Source organism: Thunnus albacares, chromosome 15, assembly GCF_914725855.1.
Source record: "Thunnus albacares chromosome 15, fThuAlb1.1, whole genome shotgun sequence".
Taxonomy (NCBI): domain Eukaryota; kingdom Metazoa; phylum Chordata; class Actinopteri; order Scombriformes; family Scombridae; genus Thunnus; species Thunnus albacares.
This window is the reverse complement of record NC_058120.1, coordinates 24605143-24624024: the sequence shown is the minus strand read 5'-3', so window position 1 is coordinate 24624024 and position 18882 is coordinate 24605143.

The following is an 18882-nucleotide window of genomic DNA, read 5'->3' as shown; positions in this document are numbered from 1 at the left end:
TATATGTAGCAACATCAGGTCACGTGGGAAAAAGTTGGGAAAATGGCATTTTGACACTAAAACATACCTAATTCAACCAAAATTTGAATTTTCGGTTTTGAATACATATGGAACACAATTGGAAAGCTACAGAGTGATATAAAAACCTCACAAAAACTCAAAAAATAATGGACTTGCACTTGAAAAAACTTGCATATTATCCATTTTCTACCACTTGTTCAGGTCACAGTGGCAGCAGGCTAAGAGAGGGAGCCTAGACATTCCTCTCTCAAGCCACATCCTCCAAGTCCTGGAGGATCTGTCCTTGGCCTGGACGATACAACAGTAGCAATATATACTGGCGATAGACACTTTATGAATAGCAATAAGAAAATTGTTCTAGAGAATGTTTGATAGCTTCACTTAAATGCATTAAATGCAAACCGCCATGAAAGCACATCATATGCAAGGTTCGGTTGCATGAACAAATCTGCACCAAGCGTGCTCCCTCCCTGAATCATAAGCAGCCTATCATATCCCTTGATAATGGCGCATGCTATGAATGACACGCAAACAGCCAATCATTTAACAGGTGTGTTGTTTGGTTGCACCATCGACATGTGACACAACAGCAGAAACAGCATAGAGTGACAGCATGTGTGCCTTGATAAATAAAGTGATTAAATTCTTTATTAAAGTGATTAAAGTCTTTATTAAAAATAGGTCATTAATAATTATCTTTATCGACTGAAATGACACATTTTATTGTGATAAATCTGTCAGCTATATTGCTCGGCCCTAATCTCTCCAGTAGGCATTCTCAAGCCAGGGTGAGATATATCATCCCTCCAGCATGTTCTGGGTCTGTCCTGGGTCTCCTCGCTGTTGGTCTTTCTTTCCCCAAAAACCCCTAAAGGGAGAAACCCAGAAGGCGTCCTGGTTACCCAAACCACCTCAACTGGGTCCTTACAGTGCAACACAGCAGCAAGTTATGTCTGAATGTCTGTCTGAGCTCTGAAGTGCATCATATATCAGCTTCATCATGCAGCGTCACATCATTTGACGTGCATCAACTGACGCACGTAGCACACAGTGGACACGCTGCACAGACAGAAGTCAAGACACAATAGCTGTGATGAAGTCAGAATGTGCTGATCAAGGGAAAAAAATGTGATAAAATTGTTGCTTTCTATGAGCTGATACTGGTCAAAAAGCAGCTGGCATGCAAGCATCCATAGCAAATAATCACCGGGTGTTCTGACATGCATCATACACCACCGCTGTGTGTTGAGCGTAAAGGTGAGCCCTACTCGTATCCATAATTTCATTCTTTCAGTCTCTACCCGACGGATGCAAGATGAATGTACCGATGCACCTTCACCTTCAGGCTCAGCTTTTCAGGAACAGAGAATTTGTATGTTAGGTTAGAGATGTGCAATGCACAAACATAATATTTTGACCTGACAGTAGCACAAGAGTGAAAAGTCAAAAATAAAAAAAGGTTCATCCTTTTGAGGAGCATGCAAGTCTTCAGGAAATATCACAGTATTCTGCTGTCACTCTGGGAAAAGTTGGCGCTCACAAGACATATCAGGATTCGTCTTTCCAGGACCATGACACGTTGTCACCATGTCAGAGATTGTGGCCATTAGGTTTCGAGATGTCTTTTTCACCATCTTCAGTGCACCAAACCATTAGACAGTAAGACTGACTGCCTAACTGATTGACTTAACAACTAATTTGCCATCTTTTAGGCCTGAGTAAAGGTAAAAAGAATTGTCTCTGGTACAAATGCACTGTGTAAGTTAGCCATATCACTTTAGGACTTTAAACTTTTGCCCATAACTTGGTCCACACTCCACCAATGACACTAATGAACCCTTTTTTTCTAAGCAAAAAGTTACTGGGGCATAATAGAACTTCTAGAGACCAAATACACAAACTCTGAAAGTAGCAATTTTCAGCACACGATCTGCCGTATTGGACTCGCTTTAGAAAAGTAATGAAATTAGTATTTGTGTTCTCGCATCAGGCTAGCAAGAGAATTAAGGCCATCTAGGCTTAAAGGAAAATTAGATGCTTTCCTAACAGCAGATTGAGATGTGTGCTGCAATGCATTAGGGGTACTTTCTTCCATTAGAAGCCACAAAAGATGTTTGAAAGAATCTTTTAATAATGATAACTGTGCATAATTGAGGAGGCTGGGAGCTAATGGCTCAAGTGTTAACAGAACTATCTGAGCTGCATTTAAATGATGTACATGGAATAAGTATTTGAATCCTCAAAGGCCAAAGCACAGAACATGCAGGCCATTTCATCATGTTAATTCTTTATAGACACATTTTCAGATGCATAAACATCAGAGTGAGCGGTGACATGTTTGTGACTCTGTGGAATATTTAACACACTTCAGCTTCTGGCATTTAGTCCACTAAGTAGCAGAGCTTTAGCACACCTGAGGACATAGAAACAGATGCACAGAAGAAGACAAAGCTGCTGTCGACAGTCTACTGAACTCTACAGCTACAATACTGTTATTAGAAACAACGCTCCACTACTGATACCTTCATCAGATTGATTATCTGTCAATGTGTCTGACTTTCATGCAGAGCTTAGTCCATCAACTTCAGTAAAAGCAGTGCGAGAGTTACCAAGCTCAGTGCTTCGTTAACAGATATTGCACTGTAAGAAGTAATTAGGCTTATAGTTGTGTTAATGAAAAATGGCAAATTTCTTCTTATGCATAAATATTTTCTAATTCCTTTAGTCTTATATGATTGTGAGCTTAATATAAACTCAATATCTTTGAGTTGTTGGTTGGTTCTGACATTTTATAGACCAAACAACTAATCAGTTCATTGAGAAAGTAATTGACAGTTTAATCAGCGATGAAAATAAGTGTGTCACCTTGGGCTCTAAGAAAATAACAACGGCCATTTAATACTATTTGGTGATGTTTTATAGACAAAATGATTAATTAAGAAAATAATTGTAAGATTAATTGATAATGAAAATAATTATTAGTTACAGCCCTATTTTAAATTGATTTCGACTCAGACTTTTTGTTCCCACACATCAAGTATTTGCTGTTTCCTGTTGCAACATCACACTTTTCACCGCAGTTTCAACCTTACAGCTCAGGTTGTGTTTTCAATTAACAAAACACTAAAGAGGGAAATCAGGGACGAAATACAAAAGAGCTGCTGATTATACTGCAGATCAGCCAATTATTTTAACAATTTACAGTGTTTTCACTGCAAATGGTATTTCTGTAATTCAATTTCACTTGGACGTGTGCGTCATTGATTTTTTTTCATCAGTTTCTTATTATTAAAAATAAATGAAATAACATAAAATATTAAAATAACCATTTCAATAAAAATTTAAACAAAGAACATCATCACAAGGGACAGAAATGAAAAAAATAAGGGGGGGAGATGAGATGGGCAATATAAAAGCAGGTAAAAAAGCATGACATGAAACAAAATAATATGTGTGTTGAGAACGGCACCGATAAACCTGCTTTAAGGGTTACAAAATATGGTCTAAAATACCACGACTTGATTGGTGTGAAATGGCATGTTATCAGAATAAAAATTAATCCTCTAAGAGGCCGCTGCTTGCCATAACAAGTTGTAAATTCCAATGATTTGATTGGAGTTCATTGGCACATAATCAAGAACAATTTAGCTTTAAGAGTCTCTTTTAAAAACAAGGAAATGTGTATTCCACTGGGGTTTGTAAGAACATTTTTATCTGTAAACCCCATGGCAGTAGAAATCTGTTTCAAAGGATTTTGCATCATTTTGACTGTTGACGCTCATCGCTGAGTTGTTATGTTGCCAATGGACAGGTGTCAATGATTCCAAGAGGGCTGCAATCTGGAGGAAATCCCAAAATTTTGGATTAATAAGGCTTAATTATGCCAATCCTTTGATCTTAATGTGTTACATCCTTCCAGGGGCCCTAATAGTCCCTGCAGTGTTCCTGCATAACTAATTCAGTATTTTGGGATGTTGTGTTACTGCATCCTGCACAGTTAATAGTAACAAGATTTTAATGGCAGGTTATTTCCATATGTTACCGTCAGCGCCCAACACAAAAACCTGAACCTGAAATTATGATGCAATACGATAAAAAACATACTTTGATGTCACAAAAACTTTAATCAACAACTCTGAAAGTTACAACAAAACCTAAAAAAAACATAAGTCTTACAAAGATACGGTAATATTTACTGCAGCTACAGGTGATCATGATGTACATCATCCACCTGTGAACACTTTTACAGGGGTACCTGGGGAGTATGTGGAGAGATTTTGGAGTAATTCAGTTTATGAAGTTTAAAAAATGTATGTATCCAAAAAACAAGTCCTCTAAATTAATTGACAAAACACGTTGCTGTCCATGCACTCACGTCTGGTTTGGTTGTTGGACGTCTGTGTTAAACACGGTCAAAGGTTCAAAACTTGTGGTGAACGTATATAAAAATGCTCCCTGCAAGTCAAAAGCCAGGGCTTCAGCCTGCTCTGAACTCTTTGTTTGCAATGTTACCTCTACTTCCTCCATCTGATGATGTCAAATTGCACATGCCCACAAATGGTCATCCACTGGTAGCCTTTGTTGCTATGCGCTGTTCCACAGGTTCACGTTGTCCACTCGCATATCTCGGATTGGATTTGGGCTCAAACATGTACAGATGTATGTGAGAAGTTTCCATTTTGAGTAAAGAACAATAAAAAGAATTGAAAACCTACTACTATTGTTTGTTTGCATAGCCTCCTCCAGCAGAGGTCTGTAAAGGGGAAGCTGCTGGAAGCCAACCAATCAGAACAGAGTGGGCTCATCGGGAGGCGGGCCTTAAACAGACAGGAGCTAAAACAGCCTGTTTCAGACAAAGGATGAACTGAAGGGCTGCATAAAGGGCCAGTATGAGATAAATAAGGAAGTTTTTGAACTGTAAATCATGTAACGATATCCCAGTAGAGCCCCAGAATATAAATATAAACCTGGAAACATGCATGAAAATTGAAACATCCAGCTACCGCCATATCAGATAGTAATAGTACAAATGCAAACTTGACCAAATCTACTGAAAAAGTAGGAGGAATTCTTTAAAAAAAAAGAGACCTAACCTAAAAATCAACAATTCCAGTGTCATTGAATAGTAACATCCAGTTTAAAATCCATTCCAAACTAAGCCGTTTGGACTGGTGTGGATGATGCGGTGTAGAGCTCATCTGATAGGGCTGCTGGGGTACCACTGTTTTAGGGCAACAGTAGCAGCTGGAGAAACAGCAGTATTAGTAGCAGTGCAATTCATAATAACAGTATTTAGTTGTATTAGCATCAGCAGCTGTAACAACAGTAGTTTTGGAAGCAGATTAGAATAGATCCAACAGGTAAGACTTGAATAATCCCTTTAGGAACAAAGAACAAAAACATTGGTGTCATTAGTCAATAGATATACAGCACATATGCAGAGAGTGTTAAAAAAAAACTGCAGGAGACCAAATATATGAACTGAAAATGTATGTAAATAAGAAAATATACGCAGTATGAAAATAACAAGCTAGACTGATGATAATGCTTTATTGTTCCCTCAGAGAGAAATTCCTTTATCACCAAAACAGCCCAGTTTGTACAGCAGAAAGAGAGCAAAGAACAGTCAAGACACTGCGCACACAGACAGATCAGAGTACACCAGAGACACACAGACATATACAGTAAATACCAGTCGCTGCCTGTGCTGCCTGGAAGCCACAGTAAAAGGATGGATCAGGATCAAAAGCCTTCTGCACGAGAACTAAATGTGCCCATGTTTCATGTTTTCAGACGGGAGGGCATTTCATTTCAGATGGATTCACTGTGGTAAGCTGTAGGTTACAAGAAAAGCCTGAAGTGTAATGGTGTTCTGTTTGCTACAATTTGGTCATGATGGGCTCTGGTGCATTAATTCTTGAGGGCTTTCCCTCCGAATAACTGAGCGGCTATCGATTAACAATTAGCCGCTCAACAAGAAACTAAAGTGGCAACAATCTGTAAAGCAACTTATCAAGCAAAAATGTAAAACATGCTTTTTCTAGCTTCTCAGATGTTAGAACTTGCTGCTTTTCTGTGTTATATCATTGTAAGTTAAACATTTTTGGCTTCTAGGTTGTTAATGTGGAAAAAAAACAACCAGCTTGATGAAACTAGCTTGCGCTCTGGGAGATTATAATTGACCTTCATTGTTATGATTTTTCACTGTTATAGGTGATAAATGAAACTTGTTTGAGCAATTTTGTTCAGACCTAAATGATAACAGGTAAACTAACTGAAACATGCAAAAAAAAACTCTCACATTTACCAAACAGCCAGAGTATAATGATCCAACAATGTTCGTCAGACTTTGTCTGGACAGTTTTCACTCACTGCTGTTTAGCAGGCAGTTTGAATTTTACTCTCAGCTTCTGATTCATTACTTCCTGTTAGAAGTGTCCACTTCAAAAATGTTATCTGGGCAAAATGTCTGAGTAGCCTCTCTAACAGTAGTGATGCCAGAGACAGACACACTGCTCTCCATCTTTTATGCTTTTCAAAAAATAGAGTGTGTTGTGTCTGCCCACTGTTGTTGCCACACAGATGCTGCCAGTAAACATCGAAAGGGATACTATTGAAGTTTCACATTAACTTTTAGGAAGCATTTTAGGAAAAAGCATATGTCCAAAATGTTTGCACAATAAATGCGAATCAGTGTGTGTTTCCTCCGGCTAGTGTTGTGAGAGGACATGACAAGATTACATGAGGAACCAGTAACTCCACAGTACATATGGCGTTTGAGTCGTGCTTCCCGCCTTTGATGGCGTTCGTGTTATTTTAACGATGCAATATGTGGTGTTTTTGTCAGCTGCCATGGGAACACTGCTGTATTCAAACTATAAATGTTGTGGTTATGCATGTAGGATCTATAGATGACTGTGTTTTTTTTAAAGAAGACCAAAAATGTGTTCACAGATTTAACCGCCTTGTGTGGTCTGAGACAACACGCACACAACACACAACCACCTTCTACAGTCACACCATGTCAGTGATGAAAATCCAGCACCTTCTCCCTACTGTCAGAGAGCGAACAGATTTAGGCATACTGTCACTTCACAGCTTGCCATTTTCACGGCACCCATTAGGCGTCACCTTGCTCCTGAAATTAAAAAGCAACAACAGGCGCGTCTGTGCCTTCCCTGTGACAGAGGCTTATCTAATAGGAGCAGGAAACATCTCAGCAGAAACCCCTTTTCTTCTACCGCTGCTGCCGTTTTTTTGTTTTTTGATTTTCTTGATTCTGAATCACTGCTGCTACAGGACATCATTTTTGAGATTCCTATTTATATCTCTCCTACATCTGCTAACATATCAACTGGTAGTGAACAAAAAAAACATGTAAGCTTGCATAGATAAACAACAATAACATCACTTCAGGTATAAAACGTGTTTTTCCCAAATGCCAAGTCAACTATTCAGGATATTTTTTACATTTGGGACAGTCTAGCTGTTTCTACTTGCTTCCAGTATTTATGCTAAGCCAAGCTAATAGTCTCCTGGTTCTTTACACTTTGCATACAAACATGAGTAGTATCGATCTTTTCATCCGACTTTCAGCAAGAAAGAGAATAAGCATATTTCCCAAAATGTCTATTCCTCTAAGCACAAGGTGGATGGATGTTGTTCACCAAGAATTAGGCCTTAAACTAGACTCCAGCTGCATTTTTAACGCACAAAAACACTATATTGATATTGATCTTCTCATCTCTCAAGAAAAGCGAATAAGAATAAATCCCAAAATGTTTAAGTATTCCCTTTAAATAAAGTCCCTGACTCCATTCAATGCTGATTTGTGTCACAGGAGGTAAAACAAGTTTAAATTGGGGGAACAAGTGCAGTGTGTGTGTTTCCATCTCTCCTAGTTAGATCAAGAGGGGAAATAGAGACGCAGTAGGGAAGAAACCAATGAAAAATGAAATCACCAGCCGTGATGATGAAATCTGCAGTGATCAGCAATATATAATATATAAACACACAAGATATTCTGCCTCTCCTCTCTCCCATGCAGATGTAGTAGGAGAGCGAGGGGTATTTCCATCTGGATTTATTGCTGATTGTGGCTGACTTTACACTGCGTGAACTTAAATTGTATAAGAATTCATTATCAAACTCAGTGAGTCAGACTCTTCTGGGATAATATGAAAGTGACAGTTGTTACTGGGATGTTACCTCATAGAGCTCAGCTCACTGGGACCTGCGCTACCATTTATGTGATGTAACACAGAAAGATACCTGGGTAACACGCTGGAAAAACTGTGGTAAAATGTGACCAGTTTGGTATTAAATTGACTCACTCTGGATTAGAAGATGGGATTTCTATCATGGCATACCTGAGCAAATCATACAAATCTCTCTTGACATAACTCCCATTTTAACTGAAGGCTTTGGGTCGGGTAAAGGGCGGGACCATCTGATCTTGACAGTCAAAGGCGGAGGGATTTGACTGAACATCCAAGGGTGCGTTCAGTGTGAAAATGTTGCGCAGCACTTCCCAACGTCGGACACCCTTATTTATTTGTTTCCTTCAAGTTTTCAACATTTTTGTTACAGACTTTGAGATAAGTTTGCTCCTGTTTGGCTGGTATAACAGGGATGAAATCTAATACATCCATAATGAAAACCCAACAGAGCAGTGAAATGAACATTAATGTTTACAAAATCGCAACCATTTAGACCTTTTTTGCATTCACTTTTATCGGAAGAGAACACACTGATATGTGTTAGATCCCTGCTAAAGTAGCAGCTAGTAACCAAAACTTTGTTTCAGGATGCAAAATGCAGCACCGTTTCCATCAAAACAACAACAAAAAAAAACATTTTGTCAAATTTTGGCAGCCGCATGTGTCCCTGATGGTTGTTCTCTGTTAACACAGAAAACAGAGAAATGAACATACAGTAATTATTGCCAAAACAGAAAAATAACAGTCTGTCCCAAACTCTGTAATAAAAAAAGGTTTGAAAGATCTGTGTGTGCAACTGTTAGGTAGAACATTTTAACTTAATCTTAAACTTTTCTTAATCTGTTATGATAACATCGTAATCACTGTAATTGCTGAGGTCTGGGAACATGGCAGCGTCACTTCTGGGCAAGAAACATGATAAAAAGATTGTAAACAAGCCAACAGTTTAGTCAGATTATCTAAACCCCTTTTATCTGGAAGTGAAACCTAAAGTGAGCATTACTGAGACAATCCCTCACTGGACGGCAACATTTTTGCAACAGTACAGTAGGTTTTCTCTTCCAAATAAGTTTGGCTAACTTTTTGGGTTTTGTTCACTGCGAGCATTATAGAGCTGAAACTATTAATGATTGATTAGTTGATGGAAAGAAAAACATTCAGCAGCAATTTTAATAATTGATTCAATGTTTCAGTGATTTTTTTTTTTTCAAGCAAAAACATCAAAATCTTCTAGTTCCAGCTTTTCCAATGTGAAGATTTGATGCTTTTGGGTTTTGGACTCTTTGGTCAGACTAAACAAAACATGTGGAAACGTCCTCTTGGGCTTTTTTCATTACTTTTTAATATTTAACAGGCAATTAAACAAGTAATCGAACAAATTATCAGCAGATTAATTGATGATGAAAATACTCGTTAGTTGTAAGTTAAGTGCAGCGTCACTATAACAAAACAAAGTTATAGCCTAAACTATTAAAGACAAACTTTTATTAACAAGCTGTTAATAAACCACTACTATGCTTGAGACATAGAAACTGAACACAGCTGTGACAGAAGTTAATTAAACATGTCAGCTGTTAACGTTTACCTTCTTGCTGTCATCGTTCAGGCCAGACTGAACTATAACTGCCACATGCCAGGAACACTTGAGCCGAGCTCAAAGTGACGCAGGAGACGGTTTCATACGGTTGCCATAGCTCTGTGTTGATACGGCACATGTGCAGTCATTTTTTTGAAATTACTGGACCGTTGAACTTCTGCTCGGAGTGACTTAAATTCTATGATGGATGAAGCTAAAAACATCCATCAACTCGCATTCATCACTAAACTGTCAACCGCTCAAACATGTTAGACCCAGCAGAGAGGGAGCTGCTGCATATATTATAGAAATATTTTTAGCAGCTGTATTGTTACAGTCAGATTATACTCTATAAAAACTTCCATACACACTAACGCTAACAAAACAGGAGTATTACGATCATCAGCTGTGATGAAACCTGGCGTTTGGGTGCATTAGAATACATTAGAGAAAATGAATTCCCCCTCTCCTGCTTCTCCCCGTCGAGCAGGGCTGGTCGACGCGTGAGGTAGCAGACTGACAGGGCTTGCAGTTCCCTGCATTCCTATTTTTCCTTTTCATGTGGGGAGCGACGCTGTCACGCTTGTGCCTCGCTGACAAATGAAAAACATAAGGTTGATGACTACTTTTTCATTTGTTTCTCAGCGCTTCCTCCCGTGATTTAGAGACGTCTATCCGGGATCCCTGCCTTCGGTACCTGCTCATTATTATTGCTTCGCACATTTCTGAAAGATTACAGGTTTCCCGTGCAAACAAGACAACGACACAATACAGACAGACAGGCAGACATGCTAAAAAGGAAGCGTGAAGGTGATGTCTCGCAGTATAACAAAAGAAAAACCTTGAGCGCTCAGTCACACGCCAGACAGACACACCTGCATGTGCAGAGTTTGCCCGTCTAATTTGTTCTTTTTCTCCTTCTCTCACACACTGACAGTCAATCACAGCAGGCGAGCCGTGCAGCTTCGCTCCCAGCTTTTGTCCCAGCTTCACCACTACAAAAGCAGAGTCAAGCACTACCTCTGTGGCCTTGCCCACCACCAAAACCAAAAAAGAGCAGACATGTTTTTACCTAAAGTGATTTTTTTTCCAATGAGTTTGTCCATGTGTGAGTATTTGTTTTTCTCCTCCATGCTGCCAAACTTTGGCACAGGGAGCGAGCGTTGTGTGTGGATTTCTGTGTGTTCATGCACGTGTGTTGTGTATCTGAGACAAGGCCATCCATCTCAGACGGTCCCATCTGCGAGCAACAGCCTTGTTTACTTATCCCTCGACCAGAGAGCAGCAGCAGCCGTCCACAGGTAAGCAAGCAGCCAGTGCGCATGACGAGCTGGGAGGAGCGGGAGGCGGAGAGGGGGGTCGGCTTCTGTCTTCATCTGAGGATAAATCATTCTTTACACCGACGCCAAACTTCCACACCTTCCCCCCCCCCTGCTCACGCTGTCTACTCGTCTCGCCGAAGTCATCCCTTTTCTCCTCTCCATTTTCCCGCATCTTTCGCCACTTTCTCACTCCGGTTTAATTTACTCATCTTTTCAAAGCATTCCCTTTCACCTCTCCATTTTCTCTCTCCGAGCCCCCACCCTTTTCACACCGTTTCGCTCTCTCAAACCTCCTACACCTTTCGCTTTTCCATGTCGCTGTCTAGTTATCTCTCCAAAGCAATCCTTTCCCCTGCCCAAGTCGTTCTCTTCTCCGCTCCCCCCCACCTCCCCCCTCTTTCACCGTCCACCCTGCCCAAGTCGTCTCTCTCATCTGGTCAGAGCATCTTTCAAAGCAAAGCCCTCTCCTTCCCTCAATCTGCTTCACTTTCTTCTCCATCCTGACTCTCATTACCATTTTTTTTTTCTGCCCCGTTCTCCCTTTCAGTTTCTATCGGAGGACAGGGAACAGCCGGCATGAAGCTGATGGGGTGACACGACGTCCTGTGATGAATATTCATCCGGTCCAGCCAGCCGCTGTCCCCGGTCGCCACGGCACAGAGGCCTCCAGCTCACTGATGCCACTATTTATTTGTCACAAGCGAGACGGGACCCACAAGAAGGTTTCTTGTGCCAAGGCTGAGATGGGAACAACTACAAGAGCCCCACCCACTGAGTCTGAACATGCTCATACATCTGAGAAACATGGAATGGGTGTTAAGAGACTGAGACAGTGATGACACCGTCCTCGGCTGTTCTCCCTGCTGCCCATCACGGCCTTGAGTGCATCTCGCAGCAGACGATTGGCAAAACACTGGATGAATTATAAGGGAAATTCAGTTTTTTTTTTGGTCATCATTCCTATTGGTTATAGCTTTATACTCAACTTTATGTCTGATATCTGCAACAGTGCAACACAGGTTGTAAACAAATCCCCAGTTTAACCCTATTTTGAGGAGAAGAGGAGGAGGAGAGGAGACAGGTGGATAGGGGAAAGAAATCTAATGAATTGTTTAATACGTCAAAGTTCAATAGACAGAGCTTCTTTAATATATATTGAGGCAATAGTGTAAAGGAGTTCAATAGTTTTTCAAGAGAAAACAGAGGCAAGAAAACGTATTACTCACTCCGTGCTTTCTAAAACTCCATTAGATCTACTTCTTAGTTCAGTTTTGACCAAGAATACTTTACTATGGTTGTGAGCGTACAGTTTTTTTTTTAATGCAATAAAGGATTATAACAGACAGATGTACCCACTCTCAGTTTCACTTTCACATGGCTGCTTTAGATAAGTTCTTCCCCAATGTTCTCCTCTTAGATAAGCCTACTTAGAACCCATCATCACACTTTGCATATTGTCACGGTCACATCATTTTCAATGTCCAATTGATTAGTTTGCCGAACATTATTAAGACGGGTCTTATCTAATATGAGCTGGTCAGAGACAGAAGCCGAGAGGGAGGAAACACAATTGGGAGAAAGTTTGAGCTGCAGAATAGCGAGTAACTCCTGTGTTGAGATGATGATGGACAGTGAATAACAGCCTTCATCCCTGATGTATTTTGGTGTAGTTTATGTCGGTGTTTACGTGTTGACTGATATTAACTGAAACAAACAGCTGAAAAACTTAGTTTGTTGTTACATCTGAGGAATCAGTACTATTTCTCCAGTACTACCTGTACTATATGTTATAATACAGTTACCACCAGACTGATTACTGCTCACAACCTTCTCATTTCAACTATTTAAGAACAGATAACACTCTTCAATAATTCACAAGATGATAATATTATAAAAAGAATATTTTCTTATAATTTTGTGATTTTTTTTTCTGTTTTGTTTTTTATAATTTTTAGGCTCAACTCATCATAAACAGCAGATTAACTGAAAAATTTTGATAATCAATTCATTGTTTAAGCCATTTATAATGCCACAAATGAACTGATTCCAGCCTCTCAGTCATAAGGATTTGCTGCTTGTATCTGTTTGTTTTTTATAATTACTGTAAATTAAACATGTTTCGCATTTTGACTGTTGGTCAGACAACAAAAAAGGTATTTGAAGACGTCATCTTGGGCATTTTCACTACTTCCCTCTTTATAACTGATAGATAAACTAATCAAATAAACTAAATTGATTAAAAAATAAAAAGATATGACCCATCAATCATGAAAATTATCACCAGTTGCAGTTTTTCTCCTAACCTACCATGTTAATCATCTTGTGATCCCTCAGATCTATCTTTTAACACTCCGAAGGGATCACGAACAATAGGTTTAATTATACGGACAAACTGCCTGTTCTTTGTTCTATTCCACTATAAAATAAGCAGATTGTTAAAAAGCCTAAAAAAAAATCCTCCTTTAACTGTGATTCAAATTGTAAACACTTTGACAAGACACTCTGCTTCAACCTCGCAGATGATTTTCAGTGAAGGCGCCCTGAACAGTGTGAAATAGAAATATACTGCTAATGGATAAAAAGAGAGCGGGGTCAGATGGGGGGAAAACGCAGACATGATTGAGGTTCCTGCCCAATTAACTGGAGATCACTTAAATGGTTGGCAAGCTGAAGAGGTCATTATCCTGAAGAGCTCTGAAGAAGCCCATTAGGGCTTTCAAAAGCTGGACCCATGACTCCTCCACTTTGGTTTTATGTTTCTCCAATAAAAAGACACATGGCTGAATCTGCTCCATGGAGGCTGCTGGCCTGTTTGCTAAATGCTTTACCTTCACTGAATCTTAAGAACATGTGCAGCCATGCGTATGTGTGTGTGTGTGTGTGTGTGTCAGTGGGCTAAATCAGACACACACACACACACACTGTCATACATTCAATACACTGCAAGCTATCAAGAAACTTCATCCCGTAACACTGAGCGAAACCAAAAGAAAAACACAAAGGAACAAATGAATTTTTTCCTCAAACTGAGCACTTCACACAAAACCAATCCAAGAAATATCGACTTTCAGGTTAACTCTGCATAAGAGATGGTAAACTAAACAATGCACAAATGTTTCCCTGAACAGCCAGAGAAACATGATTTGCAACATCAATATATACAGCTGCAAAGGGACTGGGTGTATAAAGTCTTTTTCAACGGGATTCCACATACACGGTGTGTGTGGGAATCATCCATTCATGCACAAACGTTCTACATAATCACGCTTCTCTGACCATGAACATCACAGCAGCATCTCTTATATTAGTCATGCCTTCTCTTCAGCACATTCAACATGAAGCAGTCTCTCTCAACCTCCCCCGAATCCCCATCGTCTCTTCACCAACATGCAAGTTGAATCCAAATGTATTTTTAAGGGCTTTTTGCAAAACATGGCTGTTTAAAGTGCGGTTTAAAGAGCATGACTACAGATAAAAAGACCCTACGTGAGTGTTTGTGCATATAAGAGTGCTACTAATTTGTCTCTCCACTTGTACCAGGATGGTTCAAATTCACAGAAAATGTTTTTTTTTCATCGTTTAACACCTGGTTTTAGTTTTAAAATTAATCTCTGCAAACTATATCTACATGAAAAATTACTCAAGGAAAGAAAATTAAGGAATTTAGTGAGTGCAACTATAAAAACTGTACAAGAATATTAGAATTTCATGAATATGTGACTATATTATGATAATAAAAAATGACGGACTTCACATTTGCGATTTGCTCATCTGGGGACTCGTTTGTGAGACTCCAGTGGTTTTAAGGCCACAGACAGCAGCTTAATTCACTTATACCTCATGCCAGATGTGGCACAGTTCAAGGTAGTATTCACTCTGTTGGCAATGGGCTTTTCAAGAACATAACTTATTGCCACTAATGAACTGTTCATTTGTAATGGCAGTGTGTAATGGTGATGAGCAACAGGAGTTCATAGTTTGCCCACCTTTTTTATTCCTAACCACATCTCTTGCAGCAGAGCCCCGATAGAGAGATTGCCATATGACCTAATTATCTCTCATTAGTGGCCTCGGTAATTACAGGCCCTTTTACAGCTCCATCTCCTCTGTCTCACATAAGAGGGGATTTCAATTAGGCTTGCCTTGCAGCTCTGCCTGCCTCGCTTTCACAGCTAAGCCACACTGTCACCTGTGTAGCCAAGCATAGCCAATCGGCAGGCAGACTGGCACCCATGGAAAGCTCCTACAAAAGATATGTGTTTCTGCGGATGGGTTTTATTCATTCCATATCACGCACCCATCAACGAGACATGACAACAAGACAGCTTGAAGAGGTATCTTCTTTCAGTGAAGAGAAAAATAACCTTTTACGCCATCTTCTGCAAGCAGCACATCAAAAAAAAAAAAAAACATAAGAAACAAACTATGTATTGCAGCGCATCTTCCTGTCATAAGTAAATAGTATGTGATATGCAAATTCTCAGGCATCCAAGTGACAGAAAATGCCTCCATCAAGCCAGATTCGTCAGACATAGACTAGGAGGAGAAAGAAGATTGAATCAGTGGCCCTTACATTATTCAGATAAAAGCAAAGTTGGACACACAGGAGGAAGAAACAGTGGAGGGGAGAAAGAGAGGAAGCAACAGAGGAGGCTTGAAATTGTTGAGTAGGGGCGAGGAATTACTCCACCATCCCCTTCACACCCGCTTATCATTTATCTCTCACTCCAACCCCGGTGCCAAATCAGTCACCCTAATTAACAGGCCAGCGAGAAACACCAATCAATACTGCAGAGGGATAATTAACCCCTTGTGTTCTCAATCGTCTCTACAAAGGTGAAATTGAAATTGATTGAGATTACCTTTTGTTGGCTAATTGTGGCCCTCAGTCGGGTGAAGGAGGGTCGACTAACGGCACATGGGCCGTTATCAGGAATCAGTGGGATTGATGTTAGTTGGAGAAGTGCAAGGTGTTTTGACTGCTGTGGAATATGCCGGCTGAGGGACGCTGAGGATTTTGAAACTACACTACAGAAACTGCACGCAACGGCAGCTTCAATAGTTACAATACTGAATGCAACATATGACTTCAGGAGCAACCAGAACTTTGCTTCTATTGACCTGACAAGCCTGGTTAACACATCCTATATTGTTTCTGTGACAACCCTGGGATTACCCTCTGTTTTATATTGGGTTATGTTCCTGGGTGCCTGGAGGTGGAGTGAAGGGCAGGGTTGTCAGAGGAGATGCGGCTCACCTTTATTTAAAATGGCTGCTGGACCTGCTCTAGTTCGCTCTCACCATGCAACACCCTGTTGACACTCCAGCTCTCCACTTTTTCATTATTTTTTGATTCTTAATTTTCCACACACCTCATGATAAACTCATCCATACACTCCTGGCACTACTGATATAACTGATTTCCATGTTTTGCTTGATGTTTATGTTGTTCCGTATTTTGGCCCAGTAAAACCCTTCAAGGTAATGTTTGTGTGAGTTTCCTCTTTTGTTGCAAGAGGGAGCCAGGTTGTATCAGCTTATCTTTTATTTAGACTCAGATCATATTTTAAATGTGGGTGCAGGTGTTGTTACATCATTACATCATTGGCATTACATCAAGTTCCTGTTTAATAACCAGAAAAACTTGGTCATTAAAGTTTTTCCTGTGAACATATTTAGTACAATATTTGGCCTTTTATGTCATCTATTGTCGTATTGTTAGCTTTTTGATTGTTTTTAGTTTGCCTAGCTGCAAAATGAATTTACACTGATGCAACAACAAATGTCTGAACTGCCATTAGCAATTAATATCAGATATCTTGCAGATACAAGTGGGTTGCAGAAGCAAAAACAGTAAGAACAGACACACCATACTTCGCTCTCATATGCATAATCAGCCTATCAAATCTCACTCACATCCTTGTTGGTTTAAATTCTTTAAATAATGGACTCACCATTTGGACACTGGACTGCTGATTCATCTATCTGATTTGGCTGACAATCAAGGTTTGCAGGTCTCCTAAATCAATATAAGGTGGCCTACATCTGCAGCAGACAGGAGAGTGTCCCTGCAGAGCCACTAACCCACAGCAGTTGAGATACTTGGCCTCCAAAGTGGATTTTCTTTCCACTGAAGCTAACAAGTCCCGATGCAAATCCAAGGTCGGCAGCAGTTAACGTTAGCGTCACTCCTTCCCTCATCAGGCAGCTCTCAGGTGCACAGTTCTGGGTAATCAACCTGCACTGCTCTGTCCTCCTCGAGAAATAGTCTTTATATTCTAAATCAGTACCTGACAATGAGACTGATATGTGAGCAGTGGGCAATTTGGGGGGGGATGAAGGGGGATGCCATCCCCCTTGTTAGCAAAATCACTAAAATGCATCCCCTTTGTTAACCTGCCACCCCCCCTCTCCATCCCCTAGTAGCAGAGAGAGTGCAGGGGCAGAGAGGTTGTTTAGTTGAATGTTAGTCTAGTCTGTCTGACTCATTGATCCTTTATCTGACTGAGGTTCGAGCAAGTTAGAATATATAGCCCCGACCATGTCTCTGAAATATCAGTAACCTAACAGCGCTGTGTATTGATAAATCCATGGTGCTGTCCATGGTGCTGAAGTAGCAGATGGATTTGTAATTGTGCCTTTTTCTCTCAGTCCTGCCCTTCTGTCAGTTTCATCTTGGATCTGTAATATTCTATAAACTATATACTATAAATACTCAATTCTATACTTTATTGTAGCCTATATACTCTGTAGAGTAGTGTCACCCTCATGATGAAAGTGACAAGTAGCAACTTGTAGTCGCTGAAGAGCGAGAGGATCATAGAGACACACTGCTGCCTGCAGTATTCCTATAATATTTCTATGATCATTCAGTAGCATCTGTCCTGCTGAAAATATACCTCCAGACCAACCCACCTCTGTAACAAAATATGTTAGAGGAGACATGACTACAAATATAGCTTTTAATATAGATGTTAGGTGTAAATTGGGAGTGGAGCAGCTGCTACAGTTAGATAATTCAAGGTAAAGTTTGTACTGTTAAAACTAAGGTGTGTTTTTAAAAATAAGCATTATTAAAATGCTTAATGTCCACATCCAGTAAAAGAATAGGCCTACACAAAATGTTTATTTAGCCTGATAGCAATTCTATTAAATCAAAATTATGATCGCAATTATAATGCCAACAATTAGGCCTATATGATGATCCTGCAGTCCTAGGGTTAACTCTAACTCTCCCTTTGGGCCATCCCCCCAGTTAAAAATTAACAAATCACCTACTGTATGTGGGGAAGATATTCCCTCCATCAGCACTGTCAGGGATGACGGGTTATTTTAATATCACTTTGCCTTAATCAAAAAACTTAACACCTGTGGGAGCAGCAGCCATGGCAACAAACGAGCCTTCTGCGCTCGCCGGTGTTATGTCCCAACTGGTTTTCAAACTAACTGGTTACTGTACATGTGCACGTGTTGTGTTCACCTAACAGCAGTAGTTGTGGTCTGCCCCGTCATCAGATTCATCACACATTCTCAAGCATATTAGTGGCGATTGTCAAGTCGCATCTCATATCTACTGCAGCAAATATGATTGTATACTGTAAGTGAGCACTACATTACAGCCCCCTATGACCCTACACATTATGACAAAGAAACACTCAGACAGTACTGTCAACATACACTAAATAATTGCTAACACTGAGCCACAGGAAGAACAGAATACAAGCGGTAATATCCTACCCACAGA